This window comes from Alligator mississippiensis, chromosome 6, assembly GCF_030867095.1.
Source record: "Alligator mississippiensis isolate rAllMis1 chromosome 6, rAllMis1, whole genome shotgun sequence".
Classification (NCBI taxonomy): domain Eukaryota; kingdom Metazoa; phylum Chordata; order Crocodylia; family Alligatoridae; genus Alligator; species Alligator mississippiensis.
The window spans coordinates 29,467,774-29,485,950 of record NC_081829.1 but is presented as its reverse complement, the minus strand read 5'-3'; the positions used below and the strand labels follow the sequence as shown (position 1 = coordinate 29,485,950).

Genomic DNA, 18,177 nt, shown 5'->3' with positions numbered 1-18,177 from the left:
AAAAAGCAGCAGCATCCATATGTGTTTCCCCACAGCAATCTTAGGATAACATCACTCAAAGAAATGTTATTAACCTATTGTAGTTTAGGAAAAGACATTTCCAACAAATAAAGTTTAGACACAAATATCTAGGAATGTGCAATGATCTCACTTTGAAAGCCATCAGCAGTCAGCAGATAATAAAGTAGAGAGAAATGGGTGGCAGGGTTAAGAAAGTAGAATGGTCACTTCCATTTTGAAATTAAGAGCAAACATACTTTGTGTTACATGTTGTTGCTTTGGCAAAATGAAGGGTTAGCTTGCAAATGAGAGAAAGCATGAGGACAAAGTAGTTAAATACTATATAAAGTTGAAACAAAATATAAATGTATAAAATATTTGAGTTCTATTTGACCAAAACCATGTATTCAGTATTCCTAAAAAGCAAAACAGGGACAGAAAGATCTTATTCAACACAACTGAAATCTTTCCTAAAATAAAAAAGAATCATAGAAAATTAGGGTTGGAAGGAACCTCAGGAGAATCTCATATCTTATGTATTTGTTTGCTATAAAAAGGAAATATGGTGTTTGAAGTCATAGCTTGTTGTACTTTATCCATTGGGAGAAGATTGTGTCCAAAAGGAAGAACACTGTTAAGACTTAGACAAGATCTATTTACTATCATTCCTTCAGATTACAGGATGGCAAAGCTATGGTGCTTAGGAGGAGATGTAAAGGAAAGGACAGGTCTTATTTGAGAATACATTTTATTTTGTATATAAATAATACAAATACATAATACAAATATAGTAGAACATTCTTAAAAAGTTTTTCTAGATTAGTTTAGCCTGGCAATAGAGTAGAAGTTTTCAGTGTTCACAGGCAGGGAATAATTTTCTGGCCTCTCATGCCCAAATTCTGTTACTGCATATTGCATAGATGAAACACTTACATTTCAAACGAGAGTATAAGTCACATTATTTTTCTTTGTGTTGTAACACATGGAAGAATTTTATTCTACCTACAAACCTATGGGTGCATCCAGACATGCTAGCGTGTGCACTTGCAACAGCTCAAGTAGAAGCAGCGCAAATTTGAGCAAGGGCTTTTTGTCTCAGCACATGTGCCCGAACATGCACTTTGTTGTGGAGCAAATTGTGCCACTCGGGGCAAAATAACCTTGTCTGGCTCCTCCTGGATCTGTAGCCAAAGGGAGCTAGAGCGGTTTCGGCAGTGGTGTCTCGAGGCAGGCTTCGGCTTCCTGGACAATGACCCGCACATCACGACGAGGGACATGCTCAGCTGGGATGGGCTTCACCTGTCCCCCAAAGGTAAGCGTGTGTTTTCTACTAGGTTGGCGGATCTCCTCTGGCAGGCTTTAAACTAGGCTCGTCGGGGGGAGGGGAGTACGAGGGCAGGGGAAGCTGTGGACCACCAAACCATGTGGCACCCACAAGGACAGCCCAGCCTGAAGGAGAACATTGGGAACCTGAAAGCCATGGGGAGGCCAGCACTACAGAACAGGTAAGAAACAAGAAGGTAAGAAACAATGGGCCCCTTGGGACTCGGAGTGGGGGGGCAGCAAAGGCACCAGTCGCAGGGCTCAAGTGCCTATATACTAATGCTAGGAGCATGGGGAATAAGCAGGATGAATTAGCGCTCCTGCTTGCACTAAACACCTATGACTTAGTGGGGCTAACAGAGACCTGGTGGGATTCATCCCATGACTGGGCGGTACATATTGACAGCTATAGATTGTATAGAAAGGACAGGTCGGGGAAGAAAGGGGGGGGGTTGCACTTTATGTCAGTGAGCACTATACATCAACCCTCATCAAGACAGAATCCGAGGTTGAGGAAGTAGAAGGATTGTGGGTTAGGCTACATGGGGGGCAAGGAGAAAGGGATTTGGTGGTAGGGGTCTGCTACAGACCCCCACACCAAGGGGAAGAAATAGATGCGGGGCTCCTGAGGCAACTCTCGGAGACCATAAAAACTAAAGAGGCGGTAGTCATGGGGGACCTAAACTACCCGGACATCTGCTGGGAGACGCAGACAGCAAGGTCCCATCGCTCACGCAGGTTTCTAACCTGTGTACAGGACCTCCACCTGACACAGGAGGTGCATGGTCCTACTAGGGGGAATGCCATACTGGATCTGGTATTGGCAACGGGAGATGACATGATAGGGGACCTCCAGATCGGTAGCCATTTGGGAGACAGTGATCACCTTATGATAGAATTCAACATAAGACGGCGAGTGGGTAAGGTAACTAGTAGGGTGAAAGTGCTAGACTTTAGGAAAGCTGATCTCAATGCACTCAGGCGATTAGTCAAGGAAGCACTGTAGAGTAGGAGTTTTGATGGGATGGGAGCCCAAGAAGGGTGGCTGTGCCTAAAGGAAACGATCCTTCGGGCACAAAGCAAGATGATCCCTGAGCAAGGCAAAAGAGGGAAAGGGGCCAAGAGGCTTCCATGGCTGACCAGAGAAATCCAGGGCAGCCTAAGGGCCAAAAGGGGAGCACATAAAAAGTGGAAACAGGGTGAGATCACTAACGATGAATATACCTCCTCTGCTCGTGCTTGTAGGGAGGCAGTTAGGCGGGCCAAAGCTACCATGGAGCTGAGGATGGCAACCCAAGTAAAGGACAACAAGAAATTGTTTTTTAGATATATTGGGAGTAAAAGGAAGGCCCCGGGAGGAATAGGACCGCTGCTAAATGGGCAGAAACAATTGGTGACAGATAGGGGGGACAAGGCTGAACTCCTCAACGAGTTCTTTGCCTCAGTGTTCCTAAGTGAGGGGCACGACAAGTCTCTCACTGGGGTTGTAGAGAGGCAGCAGTAAGGTGCCAGACTTCCATATGTAGATCCTGAGGTGGTGCAGAGTCACTTGGAAGAACTGGATGCCTTTAAGTCGGCAGGCCCGGATGGGCTCCATCCGCGGGTGCTGAAGGCACTGGCCGACATCATTGCAGAGCCACTGGCGGGAATATTCGAATGCTCGTGGCGCACGGGCCAAGTCCCAGAAGACTGGAAAAGGGCTAACGTGGTCCCCATTTTCAAAAAGGGGAGGAAAGAGGACCCGGGCAACTATAGGCCAGTCAGTCTCACCTCCATCCTTGGTAAAGTCTTTGAAAAAATTATCAAGGCTCACATTTGTGAGAGCCCGGCAGGGCAAATTATGCTGAGGGGAAACCAGCATGGGTTTGTGGCGGGCAGATCGTGCCTGACCAACCTAGTCTCTTTCTATGACCAGGTTACGAAACGCCTGGACACAGGAGGAGGGGTGGATGTCGTATACTTAGACTTCAGGAAGGCCTTCGATACGGTATCCCACCCCATACTGGTGAACAAGCTAAGAGGCTGTGATGTGGATGACTGCACAGTCCGGTGGGTGGCGAATTGGCTAGAGGGTCGCACCCAAAGAGTCGTGGTAGATGGGTCGGTCTCAACCTGGAAGGGTGTGGGCAGTGGGGTCCCGCAGGGTTCGGTCCTTGGACCGATACTCTTTAATGTCTTCATCAGCGACTTGGACGAGGGAGTCAAATGTACTCTGTCCAAGTTTGCAGATGACACAAAGCTATGGGGAGAAGTGGACACGCCAGAGGGCAGGGAACAGCTGCAGGCAGACCTGGATAGGTTGCACAAGTGGGCAGAAAACAACAGGATGCAGTTCAACAAGGAGAAATGCAAAGTGCTGCACCTAGGGAGGAAAAATGTCCAGCACACCTACAGCCTAGGGAATGACCTGCTGGGTGGCACAGAGGTGGAAAGGGATCTTGGAGTCCTAGTGGACTCCAAGATGAACATGAGTCGGCAGTGTGACGAAGCCATCAGAAAAGCCAATGGCACTTTATCATGCATCAGCAGATGCATGACGAATAGGTCCAGGGAGGTGATACTTCCCCTCTATTGGGCGCTGGTCTGACCGCAGTTGGAGTACTGCGTGCAATTCTGGGCGCCACACTTCAGGAAGGATGCGGATAACCTGGAGAGGGTACAGAGAAGGGCAACTCGTATGGTCAAGGGCCTGCAGACCAAGCCCTACGAGGAGAGACTAGAGAAACTGGACCTTTTCAGCCTCCGCAAGAGAAGGTTGAGAGGCGACCTTGTGGCTGCCTATAAGTTCATCACGGGGGCACAGAAGGGAATTGGTGAGGATTTATTCACCAAGGCGCCCCCGGGGGTTACAAGAAGTAATGGCCACAAGCTAGCAGAGAGCAGATTTAGACTGGACATTAGGAAGAACTTCTTCACAGTTCGAGTGGCCAAGGTCTGGAACGGGCTCCCAAGGGAGGTGGTGCTCTCCCCTACCCTGGGGGTTTCAAGAGGAGGTTAGACGAGTATCTAGCTGGGGTCATCTAGACCCAGCACTCTTTCCTGCTTATGCAGGGGGTCGGACTTGATGATCTATTGAGGTCCCTTCCGACCCTAACATCTATGAATCTATGGTGGGTGTGTGATGGAGGGATGTGGGGTTTGCAGGAGGAAGGTGGGTGTGGAGGGATGCAGGTCACTGTGTGGGGGGACTGTAGGTGTGGGGGCTGCTTAGGAGGGGTGGGTTCCCTGCCCCCCACAGGGCAGAGCCCCCCCACACAGCACATTGACTACCCTGCCTGCATGGACTACCCTGCCTCCTCTTTTTTGCCCTGGGGTACTGTTAGACCCCTGGATATCCAGGGGCCTAATTTTGCCCCCATGCTGCAAATTTGCAGTGTGGGGAACATTTTTTTTTGTTCCCTGTAATAGTAAGAGCTTTGCTAATGCTAATAGCAAGAGTTCTGCATGCTCATTCCACAGTAGGTTGGCGAAACAGCACATAGCCTCCTGCTCTGTGAGCGTGACCAAACCATGGACCTAGATAGTAGAATGTTGTAATACAGTGGAATGTGGTAAACACCAGGTGTGTTGGATCATGACTCATCCCCAAATTCTTAGCTTGAGATAACCAAATCCCTGGCTCGAGATAACATTATTTACTCCAGACCATATAAGCTGTACATTCTTGAGTTACGATGGGTTCCTCAGCTCTGGCAAAAGTTCCGACTTGCGTGGAGCCCCGGCGCAGGCTATCGCATCCCCGGGATTGGGACACTCTGGGGCCAGGGGAACTATGCGGAGTGGCAGCTTCTGCCTAGGGCCAATGTGAAGTGACCATCCTCTTTGCTCTGTCCTGTCACCTGCCTCTGCAAGTATGCTTAAATAAAGCTTTGTTTGCAAGGGTGAGAACAACCGTGAGTACGTCCTTTGTTCAAGCGCGGGGAATCTTCTGAACCAGTAGTTCATTCTAAGACATTCCCGCACGTGCCTCTTGCAGCATCTCAAAGGAGTTTTAAATGGTGCAAGAGGCACGTGCACACTCATCTAGACACACTCTATGGCTTCTAGTTTGGTAAAAGAGATGAAACAAAGGGGTGGAAGAAATGTGACAATTAAGCAATTTCTTAAAACTAATGACCATGTATAGGATGGCAAAAATAACTATATTCTAGTGCATGATGGACCCAAAACTACACATTGGCTTCTGCATGTCCTTTTAAGTCCTCCTAAATGGTTTTATAATTAGTCAGCCATCTCCTTGACATTAATTCTTTACCTGATGTATTAATATATTTAGAAAATGTATGTTTTAATACAAAATGTGAGTTTACTATTTTGGATCAGCATACTTTAAACCAGGAGTGGGCAAAATATGGCCTGTGGGCCAGATCCAGCCTGCCAGCTGATTGGATCTGGCCTGCAGGCAGGCATCTACCAAACAATTGTATCCAGCCCTGACTGAGGCTGCCCTACAATGCTCTACATGGGGCTGAGTCCTGCCTGGGGCAGCACAAGCTGCACTCCCAGCCTCCCCTGCTGAAGGGCACCAGCCCAGCCAGCAGGCACAGCTTCTGAGCAGGGCTGCTGCTGACACTACCCAAACAGCTGCTGGGTTCCCCCAGCCTCCAGTGACTCCTCCTTCTGTCTCTGCTGTACCACTCTAGACAGCAGGCAGAGGGATGGGTTCTGCCTGCAGCTTGCTTTGGTCCCACTCATGCAGGGCAGGGGAGTGTGTGGATGGAAGTGGGGAATGTGAAGGAGCTCAGCTGCTCACAAAGCCCTGCCAGGCAGGCACAGGACAGGCAGGAGGTGGGGGAACAGCAGCAGGAGCCAGCATGCACTTAGTGCAACCCTGCTGGGCAGGCACATGAGATAGAAGCAACAGCTACAGGAGCCAATGCAGGCTCGGCTGCAGCCCTGCCAGGCAGGTGTGCAACAGAGACTAAAAGAACCAGTGGTGCGAGCTCCTTGCCTCCACTCCCCTCTTGCAGGGTCTTCTCCTGTTGTCCACTGGCACCAGCTGCTTTCCTCCTGCAGCATACTGAGAGCCAGGCAGGCAGTGCTGATCTCTCAATCCCTCCTGCTGCCCATGGAGGGGCTGGGCTCAGCTACATCACAAACAGCAGGCAGGGGGTAAGGCCCCCACACATGCACACCCAACCCACCCACACCCCACACATCCCTCCAAGCCTCCTCACACACTCCACCCCCTCGCATACCAACCCCACCCACACACGCACCCAACCCAGTCCCATACCCCAACCACACACCCCACTATACACATACATACACCCATAACCTGATCCCCACCATACCCATACCCACACCCCCCACAAACTCCACCATACCCACAAACACACTCCACACCCCAACCATACACACACCTCACACCCCCACACATATACCCACACCCCACATGCACCTTCCTACACACACCACCCCCTCATTCCCACACACATAACCAACCATCCCAACACACACCCCATCCACACATCCCACACTCCCACACACATCTACATATACACCCTGCACCCCCCCCACATCCCACCCGCACTATACCCACACACACCCAGCAGCCCCACACACCCCTCCTATATCCCCGCACATGACTCCCGCACCATACCTACACTCCACACACCCCCAACCACATACAACCCCACTACCCATCCACATACAAGCAACGCCCCCCCCCCCCCCTCCAGCAGTACTTCTTGGGCAAGGCGAGAGACTTCCAGTGGCAAAGGTCAGGGGTTAGAGGACAGGATTTCCAGTCACAAGATAGTGACCAGGGGGCGGGGCACCTTTTAAGGGGCAGAGCTACCCTTGCAGCCCTTGACACCTCACCAAAACTTACTAAGTGGCCGTCCACCTGAAATAATTGCCCACCCTTGCTTTGAATCAGGGCTGTCAAGCATATGGGTATGCCAGATCCAGCCCTTGGAGCCATTATATTCTGCCTGCCAGACTACTGGTGGGCCACTGCGAGTTGGGTTTGTGTCCTGCCACATAATTTGGGGTCCTTGGGGTCCACTGGACAAGGCTATTGGTAGCAAGCTTGGCTTGCTGCCAGTGCTTCCCCCCACCACCTCCCCCAGACTCACTGCCACAACTGGACCTTTCCTGCTGCCAATGAACCCTTGGCCCCCAGACTCAGCACCACTGCTGCTGCCAGACCCCTCTGCCACTGACATCAGAACTGCCCACTGCCACCACTGCAGTGACCAAGGCGGCTGCCCCCTATGGCACTGACTGGATCTGGGTTGCAAGGAGCCCTGCAGCCCAGATCTGGCCCAGGGACTCAGGTGTACTTGTTATCCCTGCTTTAAACATTTAACACAATAATAATTCCTTTTTTTTTTTTTTTAACAGGCACAATAACTGCAAATATACAATGAGCCAATACAATAACTACAAACAAACAACTACAAAATTGAAATGATATAAAATATTTCAATTGAAATGTGAAAGTTTTGAGACATATAATTTGAAATACCTGTTGGACTTTCATAGATTATAATACATTTTAAAAGATAAGGGATTCAGTGGACTAGTACAAAAAGCTGGAGATTAGTTTTCTATTTCTACACAAAGTTGTACCTCAGAATGAGTTCTGTGGTCTCATTTCAGTCGCTAGCAAAAATCAAGATACATCACAGTATTTATCACATTTATCTGAAAACTTCTTACAACACACAGACAAAGGGCCTCTAAAATGTCAGGGATTTATCATATCATATTGGAATTTCTTGAATTCTTATACACTATTTCTCCCTACCCAATTCACTGCCTTATCCAAAACTGAATTAGTTACAGATAAAGGCCTTCTCTGCAACCACTGTAAATAAGTGACGCTATGTTGATGTTATGTTTGTTTTCATCAGTCAAAAAATACTGCCCAAATACTGTGAGATACAGGTCCATGTCCAAATATAAGACGAAATGCTAGGTGAAGGCAGCTCACAGGATCAGCTCCTTCCCCATCAGTGCCCATTGAATGTATATTGAAAACAACTTATTGAAGCAAGACTTTGGCGGCCATGGTTCCCCTGCTTTACCTGTAGCAGGTTAGGGTGTTAGGTCTATCTTGTGTCAGGATTGATGGTAGTCTTATGTAGAATTTAGGTTGTGGTTGTATGGGATGGTTTGGATAGAGATGAACCTTCCTTGGGTAGGGGTTGGACTAGATGGCCTCTGGGGGTTCCTTCCAGCCCTTCTTCTCTATGACTCTATGCCCTACACTATAAAAGAAGACAAGCCACTGATTTCCCACATCTTGCCAATCTGACTTAGGGAAGAAAAAAATGTTTTGACCCCAGATTTCATGACCAGTATGGCTGTAATCTCCAAATGTTCTAAATATTGGCAAGAAAATCAGTGCTTCCCATTCAAAAACCCCAAACTCAGATGTCGTTAACATCACATTAGGGAAAAAATTCCTGAATATGAGGACTTCAAAAAAACATGATTATACGTATCACAAACAAAAGTTCCCTATCCTATCAATACCATCCATTCCATAAATTTACCAATTCAATCTTAAATCAATTTAGGTTCTTTGTCCCTACAATGTGGCTTAGAAGACTATTCAAAACTTGTCTGATAGTAATATACCTTCTCATTTCCAATCTAAGTCTATTCATAACTTGTTTGTAGCCATCTGATCTTGGGCCAAAAGAGACTAAAAAGTTCTTACCTCTCCCTAATATTCACCCTGTAAAGGTCTTTAAGACAGTAATTACACCCATTCTATTTTTCTAAGTTAAACAAGCCAAGGTCCTTTAATCTTTTATGACTCTCTTACCCATATTACTGATTGCTTCTTTGAATCACTCCACTTTAAGCTAATCTTTTCAATATTGCAATCAGAACTGTATGGGGTCTTATCAATGGTACTATCTCATTTTTTATATTTAATATACCCTGTTTAATACACCCTAGGATTGTGATAGCTTTTTTCACAGTCACAAAAAGATTTATGATGACTTATGGTCATCCTGATTAATCTGTACTTCCAAGACCCTCTCTTCCACAGCAATCTCCAATCTAGGTACTCCCATTTTATAAGCAAAATCCTTCCTCTTAATCCCTAAGTGCATGACTCTGAAATTCTAATTGTTAAACTTCATATTATTTCCCATGTTCCAGTTATCACTATTTAGCATAAGACCTTTTACCACAAGTTTATCTGAAAACTCAGATGAAAGGTGGTCTCATATTGTACATTCTAGATGTTATCTGTCCATTAAAGTGCTCTAAGCTGGGACTCAATAATAGTGAAGGTTTCTCTTTGGTACTTTTAATCTCAATTTAGACTGTTGACAGTTTGATGATAGCTTTTCCTAAAATTACTGGAAGAAACTTTGCCTTTTCAGCAAATACCACTGACTGAGCAAAAATCAAGAGCTTCTGAAAAGGATATTGGAGTGAAGGGGCAATTTAGCTTTATTTCCAATTTTAGGAAAAGCAAGAACAGGAGGATTTTTATTGTTATTTTGCTACTGTTTTATGTACAGTATATAATTCCCTGTCAAGTATGCAACAGTTTTCATTACCTTCCTGCTAAGTGTTCACTTACAATAGCTTTAATTTTATGGAAGATCATCTAGGGTTAGGACTGTTTTGCACAATGTCAACTGCATGGAAGCTCTAAATAAAGCTTTTGGGCAAGCTTGAACACCATCGAAAAGAAACCACCAATTCTGTCATTGCTGTTTATCGACATTGGGTCCAAAGCTATTTTCTAAACCGAGTTGTATGGATTTTTTATTATTAATAGTCACAACAATATTTTGACAGCAACAACATTTACATATGACAGTTATGTCTTCAGATAGTTCTGCCATTTGTATCTGAAGTTCCAGTTCCAGTGCAAAAGTAACTTAAATAAAATTAGCTTAAAGGAAAAAATGGGTAAAGAGATGAGATTTTCTATCTGCTAAAAGATGTGTCAAGTCATTCAGTAAGAATGTTCCAGTACATTATAGGGGTATTTCTATGGGAGAAGCATGAATTCTCCACAGCCTTTATAGCTATCTGAATTTAGCAAGATACTAGTATATAACAAGTGTAAAACACAAGGGTAGTCCCATTGATGCAAAAGCAAATACTTCCATTTTTCCCATTATGCATGCCCAACAATCTTAATGAGAAAGAAGTGCAAAACTTGACCATTAAAAAAGAGAAAACCAAAAGTCTACAAAGCTTACAAATGAGTTTTTTTTAAATTACAAATACTATAAAAGCTTGATGTAGGAGAAAAGCCTAAACTAAAAATATTTTGATCACTATCTAAATGGCTACTCTTCATGAAATGTCATATTCAGTTAAATTATTTCGTCTTGCTTTATATGCTACTATATTACTGTACCCCAATGAGACTGGTTAAAAGTGGGTATTTTTCCCATTTTTAAATATTCCTACCTTCAAATTTCCCTACTTTGTATGCTTTAATATTCACCCTTGGTATGTGAGAGATTGTCCTCTTTTCTATGGCACATCATAAATTCTTCTCACATGTACATGCACATGCACATGCAGACACCAATAGCGGTAATAGTTACTAATATATCATACCTGACAAGTTTTATAACACAGGAAGAAGAGCAGCAAGTTGGCATCCTTTCTGAAAGAGGCTCAATGGCTACACAGAGCACTTACAAAAAGACACAGGAAGTAAGATCATTTTCACTAACTGCATAATCCTTTTCCCCCACCCACCCACCACCACCAGCTTCCACAGCTGACTATATTAAACAGATGAATATTTACACTGGATGCCACTGACAGAAATGTTACTTTGAACAGGCAGTTTCTGAACATTACCAGTTCAGACCTGACACAGAGACGGTACAGCATGTTGACATATTTAGAAATAAGACGGGGTAGCTATGAAATTATTCCAAAAAAAATGTCCAGAAACTCTAAATCTAACAGTACACTTATACAAATGCTTTCAAAGACAACAATTCCATGGTGTATTCACAGTCATTCAGCTTAGACTGTGTACTTATGCCACACTTGCTCATCCTTAAATCAGACACTGTATACAGCGGACAAAAGTTGAACAGAGTGTTGTCTCATTTCAGCAGCATGTACTTTTTTGTTTCATTAAGGGTGAAGAAGGATATAAAAGTTAGCCATTATTGTTTCTGAAAAAAGTAAATGAGAGCTGACATAAATCTTGCCATATTAATAGATTTTAATATCTCCCTACAGATAGATCTCAATATCTCTCTCCCTCCCATATACTCAGAACTACGCACACACATGCACATGCACATAGAGGGTGATAAACCTGAACAAAGCTATGTGTCAGTGCTATTTGTCCATCCAGGTGTATACCTAGCAAGGATTAAGAAAAATAAATTGCTGCTTATCAGTAACAAAACAGGGAAAGATTGGAAAAATTAAATTAAAAATTAACTTTGCAGGAGTTTGGCTGCTGCCCTGGCTGGGACCTGGGCAGAGCGAGGGGTGAAAAGCACTGAGCTCCCCAGTGCTATCAGGCCAGCTCCTCCAATACCCTCTTCCTAGCACAGCCTGACTGGCAGGGTCCCTAGTTCCTGCAGCAGCCACTCTGTGTGTGTGGCACCGGGGGGAGATTTCCTTACCTCATTCCTCCATCCCAGATTTTTTTTCTTTTACATCTCCTTTATGTAAATTTCTGTGATTACTGATGGAAATATTTTTCTGCTGATCTGTTTCAGGTGAAATCAATTTTTAACAATGTATATCAATAAATATCAAATTCTGCCGAGCCTATATGTGACCCATCTTTCAAAAGTAAAAAAAAAAGCATTCCATTAACATTAAAACTTGTTGTCATATACATTAGTATGCATATGTACATACACACACACACACTTACTTCCAGCACCTTTTGATATCAGAAAATTCACTTGGAAGGAAGTTAAATTCAAAATTCAATTCCTGTTATAATTTTGAAAACCTAGTAAACCTAAAATTTCCAAGTTAAGGTTAAGATTCCATTGCTGACATTTACTACCACTTTTCCTCTTCTCCATTTAGTAGGAAAATGTGTTTAATGAGAGTTTCCTATATGTTCCACAAGTAATATAACAGGAGCCCAGAACTATTTGTTTTTAAAGTTTATGCAGCTTTTGGTACAACAGAGTAACTGTTCACTACCAGACTTTCACATCAGCAATACTTCCTAGGAAAACTGAACAATTGCTTTAAAAAAAAATCTAATATTGATACAGTATGTTTAGCACAGAGGAAACACAGCCCATTTATTAATAGAATTAGGCATAAATTCCTGAGATATGCCTAAAGAAGGAAACAGCAACTCTATCCGTACCATATTTTTGCGCACCACCAAGCAGAAAAACTCAATAGAAGACCCCTTTGGTGCTACCACAATTTAAAAAAAATGTAACAACAGTATTTTGAGGAAATACACCAAGGCTTCCATACAATAGGATCTCATTGTATGGCCTCCATACAGTAGGAGAGTAGAAATGTTTTGAAACTGATACTTTTTTAATATCAATTTATTATCAACTCAAAAATCTACTGATTAATGGTTAGTAATACCTTATTTCTCTTTCTGAAAGAAGGGGAAAGAAAGACTAGAAAAACCAGTGAGGCAAGACATGCAGGAACTACAAGTCTAAAGACAAGCTACAAAAGCTCTTGCTTTCCATCACCTATTATGTAGTAGGTTAGAGGTCAGAAAAGGGTCAGGCTGCTGTCATGAGTGATACCAAGATCGTGTTATGTTTCAGAGGAGCCAACAGGTGGCATGGCATGATTGCACAGGGAAGTTTGTCTTGCTTAAATGACATCAGGATTTTTTTTTTTTTTAATGCTGAACATAGTAACCGCAGATCCCACTTTGGGGGATTTCTGTTAGTAAACTTGCAGCATAAATTATAGTCATTTTAATTAGAGAGAAATACCAGCTGTGTGGTGTTATCGCAAGTTGCCTGATCTTTACAGGCTTAATGAGATGATCTACTCACCCCACATAAAAATAGTGACTTGCTTTAAAATCTGGTTTTAGACATTTGACCATGGAACTGAACAGACAGGAGATGAAAAAATATACTGACTATTTTATAAAACCTTAAAATGGCTTGTGTCCTAAACAAACTGTGCTTTTGATATTTTGCTGAATGTCAACTAAAATCAGGATTTTTAACCTAATCTTTGTAAACAATTTTCCTTTATATTAAAAATAGCAACTATGAAAAAACTGTTAGAGAAACAAATAAACTCTGATTACTCTTAACTAGTAAATCATGTTAGTCTATCTAAAATTAGAAAAATATGACATTGCTAAGAATTAAACTGCAAGAAAAAATTTTACCAAGTTGATCATTTTATTTCTAATAATGAGCAGAATCACTGAAACGAGAAAAAAAACTTCAGGGAACATTTAAACATTTAAATAATTGTTTCACATTATTCCTAACAGTCTAAAACTCTAAATAAAAAAGCTCCAACATCAGCAGGAGTCAATATCATTTTAGATTATATGGTGAACGTAAAGTCACTTCTACAATGATGCAGAGAAATTGTTATCGTCTACACAAGAACTGGGGTGAAGTAAAGCATAAAAAAAACATATAGAAGTGTCACTTTTGCACCAGAGAAGAGATAATGGGGTGAACTGTGCCTTGTCAGATGCTGTTGAAGAACTTCAGCACTTCATTAAACTAAAACTCAATTTAGGCATGCTTGTGTTTATTTCCTAAATTCCCTATGTACAGCAGTAAAACCAAGATTTGGATTGCACTGTATAATGTGCATCCCATGCAGTTGCAAGAATATCTGTGCATCTGCTATATCCAACCCCATTTTTAGGGTCCAATGGTTAAAGAAAATACAAATGGCCTTGTTATTTCTGGAGGCCAACCATATTCCCTAAAATGCTTTCATCCTCTAATGGAAGAAAAGGAAGGACTGTAATTCAGGTCAGCCAACCCCCTCTGAACCATAGTTTGAAAAATACCAAGACATGAATGATTCTGCATTCCAAATTAAATATCTCTACTGGATTTTTTCTTCCTTTATAAATCTGAATGCCAGAGTAATTAAACATTTGTCCAATATTTATATCAAAGTTAGAAGACCATACTGCAACATTTCAGACATTCTTCCATCTAATGAATATCATCAGTGTTTCATTTATAATTAAATGTGTGACTTTGAACTTGGAAGCTAGTCCTTCTGGACAAGTTTACCAGGTTATTTTCCTATCTGTTGCTGTTAATAAATTTGGGCTGGATCATATTGGAAGTGGGAAGACAAGGAGAATGGTGATGTGTTTTGGTTGGCATCAGAGCCCTGATGACCTTTAACTAGAAAAATGCAACTTTATTTAAACTTCATTTTAAAAGGTACTATTCTTAACAAAATATAAAACATCAAAAATGTATTTCCCACATGTTCGTGGAAGGTAGAATATCACTTATATAAAATATCTTAATTTGCTATAATTTGAGTTATATAAAATTACAAGGTTGATGGTTGGGTATAACTGGATCTAAAATGTAAATGAACATCAGAGAATTCTTATTCATTTAGGCTTAATTGAGTGTAATCAATATGTCTGGTGAGCAGCCAACTATTGTGAATAGCGTCTAATGTATGGACATTACTTTTGGACTACTGAATGCCAGAAAATAATGAGCTGGCATTCAGCTTTGGTGAATCAGACCCTGAATTTTCATCTAAAAGCAGTTTTGAATTATTACTAGAGATAAGGTGTAAATGTGCAAAGGAATTTTTCCCATGTTTCTACCATGAATCATAAATGAGGAAAAAAATTACAGTCTAAATTGCACTTAAGAGGAATAAAGTATTTTCATGTCATACATGATTTATCAAAATGATCTCATTTTAAGGGTACTGTGGTGTATCTTGATTAATAACATTAGTAAGCATGATGAATAGCCTCTTTAATGGTAACACAGAATTTATTGGCAAAATCCGTACTTTTACCAAAAATGGTAGAAAGTAAAATATACAGTGGATAGTTATGTGCAGATATGTCTTAAGTAAACTCTCTCCAATGTATTTTGCAATTGTGTGACTTTCCTAGTTATTAATTTGAATGTATGTGTTGGCAGTGTACAAACAATTTTTTGTCAACCCCCCTTTTCAACATGAAAAGTGACTTTTACCTACCCTGGTAGTTCACACCACCAAGTAAGTCAACTGGTTACCAATTCACTGCAGCAGAAGTTGAACTCTGAATGGACTGTAAAAGGATGTAGTGTATTAAGGTCTTTAAAGCTACCTCTGGAAACAGGGCATATTGCCTTTCAGGAACATTGGCCCCATCCCCTTATGACCTATTTTAATATCCTCTTCACATTTTGCTTTAATATCCTAAATGCTTCCTCTCTTCCACTACTCTCCCCGCCCCCCCCCCCCCCCCCCGGCCTGTTTTTTAAAGCCTGCTCCAGTCTGCCCTAACTCATTTCCTTTTGGGATGACAGATCAGAGGCCTTCCTATCACTGTTCCTTTTAGACCTGTGAAGCCCTCCTCGTAATCCTGCTGCTTGTCCACAATTAATCTTTCCAGTTGCCACATTATTAACACTACCACCCACAGACAGAGGATGCCTGAGCACGGCTGGACACTAGCTCCCCACTGGAGCATCAAAGTTGTCAATCACACGCTAGTCAGAAAGTTGCCTGCTGTCAACATCAGAGGTTTTCATCCTCTCCTACCCGCTGATCAAACATTTTTCCTCAGAAGATTAATTCAAAGTCCCCACCCATTTCCTCCCATATCCTCTTTCCCTTTTAGGTTTACTCAATGATCCATCTTCTGTATGAAAAAGGAAGCAGTGAATAATAGAAATCCTTTCAAAACAAAAGTTAGGCAAAAGTAAATTTAAATCCCAGCTGTTATCAACCTTATTCCCACCCCACATTTAAACACCTTAAAGCAGCCTGGATTAGGCCTAGACTGAAATGCCTTTCTTTGATCAAAGGCCCTAAGACTTTACACAAATATAATCACAGGGCAATGACTGCTTCTAAGGAGCCTGAATTGATTTGTTTTACTGTAACATAGTTCACAGGACATTCATTTCTTTGACTTTCAAGACCTTTTTTCAACCTATAACATGTTATTACTTGAAGCAAAGTATTTTAGGAATTATATTTTGCATTGATTTTTTTAAGCTGTAAGTAAGATGCCAGAAGTAACTGACTTTGTTATGTTGGGGCTAAAAAGTATTTGTTTTTAGGGGGCTTTATAAAAAATGTATCTCAAGAGCAGAAGGGGTGGGAGACATTTTGCTACTCAGTTAAAGTTGCAGTAAATGGGAAGGAATAGTTTTTGTCTCTGCTTATTTGCCATATTCTATTTTTTTTTAACCCATTTTAACTGTAACTTCTCTCCTCAAGCAGTTCAGTACCCTTTAATGTGATGAGTATAAGACTGAAGTGCAGAAGAGCAAGAGCTAGGAGCACAGTGTTGTCTGCTGGTAGGAAAGGTACATACCTGACAGATTAAATAAAAAAGAATTGTAGAAAGCAGACCCATTTATATAAACCTTTATGGAGTATACCCAGTATAAAACCCAATATTGGAGTTTTTTAAAAAGATAAATAACTTGAATTTGCCCCAAGGGACAGAATGTTACTGGTAAAGCATACTTGCCCACCTGGGAGATAAATTTGCAATCAGAGTAATTATGATGCTAACATACTAACTCAGCCTATCAAATTAGCAGTTGCCACTTTTTGGCAAAAGCAACTCAAGATTCTTTTCAAACACGACAGAGGAACTGGAAACAAACAAATTGTAAGTGTCCTCGGACTCTTAATTCTTCCAGATTGTCATTAGTAACAGCAGAGACTAGCGTTTTGTGACCTGACCAAGTACAAAACAGAAATACAAAGACTGCTGATCTTAAATTATACCCCCCCAAATTTGGGAAAATGTAGTCCTAGCAAGAAATGTTTTGAGCATATCGAGATGATTTGTGTGGTCTTATGTCTCATATTGATGGACTGGCATGTTTCTGGAAATGAGGAAATTCTAGAGAGAATGTAGCTTCTGCACAGCATTATTTTCATGAACAGCATGCACACATGCACACACACATACACAGAAGGAAAATACTAGCTGTATATATTAATACATGAGAGGAAAAAGAAATAGTTTAATAGTACTGTAACTAAACCTTGGTGAGCTGTGTAGTTCTTGTCAGAAAACCCAACAGCCTGACACAACTATACCTTGAGGTGTTTTGTAAAGAGAACCACAAATGTACCTCTACATGAACAGATGCAAATGCCTCCCTGGTGCATTGAGCCAAAGATCCCAACATACTGTTACCTTAATTCCACCATTTATTACTTTTCACTCATCATGAAACCCTCTCATAGGAGTGAAAGAGCAAAGTTAAGTCCTTTGAAAAGATTCACTGAAGAAATGGGAAAGAAGCTGTCAAAAAAGATGGGTAAGTCACCAATGTATTTGTAAATAATTTAATAATGTGTAAGATTTCAGCTTTGCTTCTCTTGTGTGGACATGAATATTTGACCATTGCACCCTTTATCCAATTACACCAATCTAGAGATGGCAGACAAAATTCTTCCCTTAAATGTTCTTATGCAATTCTCAGTGAGAGAGATGGGACGTATCTGAGACAGAATAGGACACCGATATATATTAAGTAATTTACATTAGCACAGCATATAATCCACTAAATAAAATGTTTTTGCAACATTTTCATACTAAAGAAACTAAGTCTAAAATACCTTGTCTTATACTTCATTCTATGTTGCACAATTCAGACATTATCAAATCACTTCAAACTAACTCTGGGATTTAGTGATCAGTGACAAGTCAGCCAAATCCAATTTCACTTGCTGCATAGAAGTCAG

General features: G+C 41.9%; 1 protein-coding gene across 2 annotated transcripts in view; it reads right to left on the bottom strand.

The window, feature by feature from the left end:
* LRMDA (leucine rich melanocyte differentiation associated) overlaps positions 1 to 18,177 on the bottom strand; it is a 1,121,698-nt gene that overhangs the window by 182,782 nt on the left and 920,739 nt on the right. The gene's annotated exons all lie outside the window — the stretch shown is intronic.